Raw genomic sequence first — 8,180 nt, 5'->3', positions numbered from 1 at the left:
AGTTGGGGAAGAAGCTCAGATAACATGATGAGATTGCTTGTTGAGGACACACAGAAAAGACATGAAAGAACACACAGAGTTGAGTCACTAGAGGGCGCTGTGATGCAGTGTATGTTTTTCTGTAGAAAGTCAGTGCTGAGGTGGAAACAGAGACAGCACTCCTACTTCAAACTAGCACAACCACAAATATAAGAAACACCTTGAGTCGACCAGAGGGCTGTACCACCAAGCAAGATTAGTGGCTTAGCGAGGTAACTTCAGGTTTAACCCTAGGTTTGCCGTACCACGACGCTAGTTAACTTCTTACCGAGATAGATCACCATAGCAACTTATGCTCTACGGCTAACCTGCTTTGTAGCAGGTTAAGTTCAAAACCCATGAAAGACCCACCTGCTTACCAATCAGCTCGCTGGAAACAGCGAGTGCCCATTCATATGGTCCCCATATGAAAAATACATTGCATTCAAATGAAAAAAAAAGAAAAGAAAAAAAAACATGGCTCCTGTTGAATTAATCGAGGACTGAAGCCTTGCACTTGTTGCAGGCTACATTTAAATCAAGCCCTACTTACCACTTTGGAATATGTTTTTATACATTAACTTTTGTGCTCCCAAGTAGGCTAGATACGTTGTTTGACCCCGCCGATCGATTGCAGCTGAATGGTGAGTGGAGAAATATCACTAAACCGGCATAAAAAGGTTACATAAACGGCACCGTGCGCAACGGAGCTGAGGCTGACGTTGGGTTGGACATGGTCATACATGCCAGAATAGCCTACTACTACTATCTAAGCAATTTAATATGGGATTGCCTGCACACAGATTATTCATATCTAGGCTACTACTGCATTTTGCAGCTGCAACTGTGTTGCTTTTGGCCTCTATGATGTGATTGAACTTAATATTATTTCCAGCATAGTCCTTGTATGAAATATGGAGATATGCGACTCTGCTGCCAATAGCCTATATATGACCACAAAATAGGCTATTTTTTATAAATTAAATCTATGCCTGCACGTACTGTGTCGATTCAATTCAACAGCCTTTTTTAATTTTATTATCATTATTTTTTTATTGATACACATCATGAGATCATTATTATTCATTGAGCCTAAATGGTCTAAAAACGCCTACGGATTTTGGAAATAGACATGCAGGTTATATTGATTTTATTGAGAGGGTGAATTGAGCTGCTGTAGATAGCCTACGTGGAGGCAGAAACCGCTCTTCAAAGAAATTACTGATGTGAATAAAAGTGGTAACTTTAGACCGTCATTCGGGAACAGATTAATAATATCAAACGCGGATTTTGATTCTGACATACATAGTAAAGCTTCACGATTTGCGCTTTGAATGAATGAGGAAATAGGCGTGTCTGGCGCTGTAGAAGCTGGAGCAGTCCATATTGCACTGTGATTGGCTAGTTGGACAGACATTTTCAACCAGTCTCTCTCCCTCCGAAGAGTTCCCTCCTGCTTCAAAGCAGCGACAATCATCCCCATTCCCAAGCAGCAAAAAGTGACCAGCCTCAATGACTGGCGCCCAATAGCCCTCACGCCCATAGCCAGCAAGTGCTTTGAGAAGCTGGTCATATCAAAGATCCGCCCCACACTCCCCCCGGACCACGACCCGCTACAATTTGCATACCGCCCCAACAGGAGCACAGCGGATGCAGTAGCACACGTGCTCCACACCGCCCTGTCCCACCTGGAGGGGAAGGACACCTATGTAAGAATGCTGTTCGTGGACTACAGCTCAGCATTCAACACCATAGTACCCTCCAGGCTGGTACACAAGCTCAAGGATCTGGGACTAAACACAGCAATGTGCGACTGGATCCTGGATTTCCTGACAGACCGCCGCCAGGTGGTGAGGGTGGGCAACCTCACCTCCTCACCACTGACCATCAGCATAGGAGCGCCCCAGGGGTGCGTCTCCAGCCCCTTCTGGTACGACCTCTACACCCACGACTGCGTGGCGACTCAAACTTCAAACACCATCGTGAAGTTTGCAGACGACACAGCAGTCGTGGGGCTGATCTCGGGGGGCGACGAGACGGCCTACAGAGAGGAGGTGGGGGCCCTGGAACAATGGTGCCAGGACAACCACCTCTCTCTGAACGTCTCCAAGACCAAGGAGATCATTGTAGACTACAGGAGGGGGGGGAGGGCACACACCCCCCAATCACCATCAACGGCACAGTGGTGGAAAGGGTGGACAGCTTCAAGTACCTGGGAGTCAACATCCACCAGGACCTGACTTGGGCCGGCCACACCGCCACTGTTGTCAAAAAGGCCCAACAGCGAATACATGGACTCAGGCGCCTGAAGAAATTTGGGCTAAGGCCAGAAATCCTTACGGACTTCTACAGAGGCACCATTGAAAGCCTGCTGACTGGCTGCTTCACCACCTGGTACGGGAACTGTACCACCATGGACCGCAGGGCGCTACGGAGAGTGAAACGCGCGGCCCAGCACGTAACAGGATGTGAGTTGCCAGATCTGCATGAACTGTATAAACAGCGGTGCCTCAGGAGGTCCCTGAAGATCATCAAAGACACAAACCATCCCCACAACAGCCTGTTCTCCCTGCTACCCTCAGGGAGAAGATACAGGGTTCCAAAAGCACGCACAAATCGCTTGAGGAACAGTTTCTTCCCGCAGGCCACGAGACTCCTTAACATACACAAATAGTGTAGTAGCCGTACTGTACCGTACTGTAGCTGCTACCCATACGTATGTCTAATGTTTAATTGTATGTTTAATAAGGAATATGCTATTTGCACCCGTATGTCAAATACGCCGAATTTAAAACGCAGAGTTTAATTGTATGTTTAATAAGGAATATGCTATTTGCACCTATATGTCAAATACGCTGAATTTAAAATGTTTAAGCACGGCTAAAGTATGCACAGGACATGTGCACCTATGTGCAGTGAATATGCCACTGTCTCTGACTTGTCTTATCACTATACTGCCTTATTGCGTGTTGTGTCTCTTGTTGTTTTTGCACTCATATGCCCTACATTTGTACTATGTTGTAAACGGAGTCCACAGCACAAGAATTTCACACGTGATACTTGTACCATGGAGTGACAATAAAAATCTTGAATCTTGAATCTTGAATCTAGTTGTTAAAAACCACGCCTCTTTTGCGGGCACGAGCTCCTGTGCGCGGGCATTTTCATGTGCACGCGCTCTCAACTTGATTAGAAAAACCTGGATCCACTTAACGAGTTGAAACTACATTCGTGGTATGACTTAACTAGAATCCAGCTAGATGGCAATTATCTGGTTTAGCCAAACCAGATCAAGGGACAGATCCTGGATCTTTATACAACATTCGTGGTACAGCCGTCAGAAGTATAAATGGTGACGTTTTTGGTTACACTCTGGCAATTCAGATGTCATGATGATGTCACAATGTCTATGACATCATCAGTGATGTCACTCCAGCAATTGTGATGTCATCATGTCTATGACATGGTTTTTGGTTACACTCTAGCACTGCACTGCACCTACCAATAGGGCAGGCGAGGACACGCAGCAGCCGAGCTGCGGGCAAGGCTACACAGCACCCGAGCTGCATAATGCGAGCTGCAGGGCCAGGGTGGGCAAGGCCGCGCAGCGGGCAATCCTAGGAATCGAGCGCTGCCTAGTAGTAGTAGTTGTATAGTATAGTATAGTATAGTATAGTATAGTATAGTATATAATTTGCCAAAGTGGGCTCTGTCTGTGTTTTTGGTCACATTTTTGGTCCCACATTGTGAGATTTGTGATGATTTTGGTCAGCAATGATGCAATTGGCCAGGCATTCTACCATTCTAGATAGTTTAATTTTAATATGAGAGTTGTATCTGTATCATGTTATGAGTGTATGTTTTGCTTTGACCATGGAAATTATACAAATAAAGCCTTGTTGAACTTAAGCTAGAACACTGAAAACACACAAACCAAAAGTATTATGCTGTCAATATCAATTGGACATACCAGTATATTTGGCAGGTGGCTTGAAGGTTGGTACAAATGCCCGGCCAAACACCTTCAGGCTGTTGGTGTTGACACAGTGGGTGGGCCACATCCCAGGAGTAGGTGAAGGATGATTTGCTTGCTGGTCACAGCACAGTCCATGATCCTCTATGGCTGGTTGAAGGCTCAGGACTGACTCTGCCTGACTGATCCTGGACACGGACTGCAGAGAGAGAGAGAGACACAGACAGACATACAGGTCAGGTGAGAGAGACAGGTCAGGAAACAGAGAGATATGTAGTTTTAATATCATGTGGCTTTAATATGTCACTGCAAATATTATATTCATATTTAGAGGTGCAGCCTCTATTATTTAACTGAATATAGCGTAACTGTGTCCTGCAACGGACACCTGGACGCCTGTTTCGTCACGTCCGGGTCAGAGGTCTCTCGACGTGGTTTCCGGTACTTTAGCAGGCATTTCAGATGCTGGATCGCCGCTTTGTGAAAGTGGAACTAATTTATACATCTATATGTGTCAATATGTGGAATTTCATATGAATATGTGCATGGTAACATGTCAAATTACTTTAGGAAAGTGACTTTGATGACAGAAAGCCATAAGACGTGCTTGGGCGACGAGAGTTACTGATCTTTAAAGTTGCTAGCTTGCTAGCTAGCTAACGCTAGCTTTGTCTAAAACACAACAAGGCCAGCTAGGTGGCAATAATGCAGCAAAATGGGACTCAGCGACCACTACAAGCCACTCGCTTTGTTGACTATTACTGGCTTGCTAACCACTGGCTTGCTAACCAGCAGAGCCGCAGAGTGAGCTGTCCGTAACAGGACAAGAGCAGCTTTCAGTTAAGACGCCAGCGGTAGTGTCCGTTCCCCGACTCTGGTAAATCAAAGACACAACTAAAATAAATTATTTCAACGGTATGTTGCTAGAAAGAAGTTCGACTTAACGTTTTCGCCGTTAAAGTACACGGAAACATGACATGATCATTGTAGCAGTGTTTGAAGCACAATTTTAACAGGAGTTTTGTAAAAATATTGTCCGTTGCAGGACTCGCTTCCGTTAGTCCTTTAAAAAGCCTCCTCCTAGACAGCAATCAGTCATCTTCTGAATAGCACTGATCTGTTTAACAGGGCATGGTGGAGGCAGGAGTCACAGATTAGAGGAGAAAGACAAGCAGAGTTCAGGTGGCTCAATATAAGGCTACACTAAGTGTATTCCTGGTTTTGCTAAAGATGTTGATGCAATAAATGTGATGCCCATCTCCCAACTGGTGGTAACCATGTGATGATAAGGAGCCATGTCAGAGCCATGTGGTTATCTGAAATAACCAAGGTTAGCTAATGATCCTCAGTCCCTGAAGCCAAGCAGTTGGAGTGACTTATAATTGATCATGTACTACTATGGTCCCATTTATGGGTGAAATAAATATGCCCCCCCCCCCATCTGTTGCTTTTATGTTTTATTACAGAATGAAACCTATGATCATAGTCATACTGTCATTGTGTTACATAGGCTAGGGATGAATTATAGCTCAAAGAAATGATTGCCCTTCTTTGCTGGGGACCCCCTGGAACCCCCTCAAGGACCCCTGGAGGTCCCTGGACCCCACTTTGAGAACCACTGATCAAGTCACAATATGGCCAAGTGCATTATCAAGCATCAACTTCAACTGTTCTGTTTTGTGCCAAACTGTGAGCTATCTAACATCACATGGTGACATGAATCCTTCATCAACACCACTACAACTATGACAAAATAATATGAAATAATCTAGCCTTACACAAGGGTTTATCACTGCCAGGTTTCTCTTTCTCTCACCCTCCACGTTTTAATACCTGGGTTTACAGGCCTATAAAGGCATTATAATGCCTACATAGCCGTAGCTAGACTACTTATTTAGTTGCATGCTAAACTACAGTAGGATGATCAACAAGTGGCATCCAAGCTGAAAGGAGAAATGGCACACCTGTTACGCCACTGTCTGTTGCCGGTGACACACAAACAACTAACGTTAGCTAGCTAACTTTGGCTAATTGTGCTAACGTTGGTGGAGCGGGTATAACTCCTAGCATAACGTTAGGTTGCACTACATAAAGGAGAGGACTCGGAGAAGAGGTCTACCTGGCAAGTTCTGAAAATGTGCGTCTTCCTTACGTTATCCCAGCTAAAATGCGTGTGCCTGAAAGCCAGCTGTGCTACGGCTAACGTTAACGTTAGCTAGCTAACGTTAGAAGAAGAAAAAAGACAGATGAATACATTTGCCTTGCCTGGTTCGGCTGGCTTAACGGCTCGCTGGGATTCACGCTATTTTTTTTAGTTGTTGTAGCTAACCCGCTGATTGGCTGTTGTTTTTGGGGTCAGCTCCAGCCAATCACAGCACAGAGACAAGGACCGCAGGGGTATAAAAGACTGACCTAAACTCAGTAAGCGACACTTGTTTGATACAGAGCGTCACCGACAGTACTTCTGTTCTCTGCAGTTTCAACTACCTAACGGCTCTCATCACCATCATTTCACCATGGGCGGCTGCTTGTCTCGGCGCAAGTCGAAGAAGCCTAGCTCACCTTCATCGAACATTGGGGTTTGGCTTACGAGTCACGACGAACCCAGTCTCACGCTGAAGTGAACCTCAGCGTCTTCCCCGCCTTCTCCTCCTGGGACACATGCCCATCGCGGTCGCAGCCTCCCGACCCCAGTGCTCCCGACCGTGCTCCCGACATATATGCCACCATCCGCCGCAAACCGCAGGCATCATATCGGATGAGGACGTTCGGCGGGGTTGTCCCTGACACTATCCCCATGTGCACCCAGAAAGGCGACGTGGGAGGATCTTTCCTGGTTGGTGGTTTGGACACTAATAATAACAGCAGCGGCCAGGACGGTTTGGATTATAACAGCAGCGGCCAGCCTCACCTACCCAGGCTCCGTTGCTGGGACACGGCCATTGAGATCTATGGACACCACCTAGCTCAATACCAGCCCCAGGCTCCGCTGCCAACCCAGGCCCAAGACTCAGAGGAGAGCCAGGGCAGCACAGCCGGGGACTTGGTGACAGAACTAAGAGCGCTTATAGACAGCATGCCCAAGTCCTAAAGAGGCTTTTTTGTATCAGTCTACATCCAAGGGATTACTGCTTTATTTTTTATTTTCCAGTCTACAATCCATAGGGAATACTGTTTTTTTTTTGCCACTACAGTCTAATCCTCAGGATACTGTATGTGAAACACTTTTTAACTCCGCCATAGCCGGTCCCCAGCCCGGGTGAGAAAGGAGGAGGGAAAAGTGTTATCATAGGACATTTTGGTTGTGCAGGGGTGTCAAACTCCTTTTAGTTAACAGACCACATGTGACCCATTTAGGTCTCAAGTGGCCCAGGAAAAAAAGAGAGAAAAAATCAATGAGAAGACCTCCACATTTTCCTGCTTCTTTTAGTCCTACCCTACCGGCTTCCAACCCGCAGACACGGCCAATTGTGTCTTTAGGAACGTCTGACCAAGCCGGAAGTACCGGCTTGTACCGGAGAGAGCTCTCTCTCTCTACACAGTACACACACACACACACACACACACACACACACACACACACACACACACACACACACACACACACACACACACACACACACACACACACACACACACACACTGGGGAGACTAGGCCGTGGGGGGGAGGGGGGGTCTGGGGATACTAGAGGCGGTGGAGGAAAGTCTGGGAAGACTAGAGGCGGTGGGGGGGGGGGGTCTGGCGAGACTAGAGGCTGTGGGGGAAAGTCTGGGACTAGAGGCTGTGGGGGAAAGTCTGGGAAGACTAGAGGCTGTGGGGGAAAGTCTGGGAAGACTAGAGGCGGTGGGGGAAAGTCTGGGAAGACTAGAGGCTGTGGGGGGGGGGGGGTCTGGGGAGACTAGAGGCTGTGGGGAGGGGGGTCTGGCGAGACTAGAGGCTGTGGGGGAAAGTCTGGGAAGACTAGAGGCTGTGGGGGAAAGTCTGGGAAGACTAGAGGCAGTGCGGGGGCCCCCAAATCAAATTCTGCTTATGGCTCCATAAAGGCTTGGCCTGGGCGGCCCTCATAAAAGCAGTACATTTAAACAACAGAGGCACCAATAAGAAAAAAGGTATAGCATTCAATAAGTAGTTACAGTTACAATCTATGTACAGTAGGCTACGTGTCAAATTGCAGTTATTGCACACTGG

This window comes from Poromitra crassiceps, assembly GCF_964638095.1.
Source record: "Poromitra crassiceps genome assembly, chromosome: 18".
NCBI classification, from domain to species: domain Eukaryota; kingdom Metazoa; phylum Chordata; class Actinopteri; order Beryciformes; family Melamphaidae; genus Poromitra; species Poromitra crassiceps.
The sequence above is the reverse complement of the archived record's forward strand: the minus strand, read 5'-3'. Positions refer to the sequence as shown.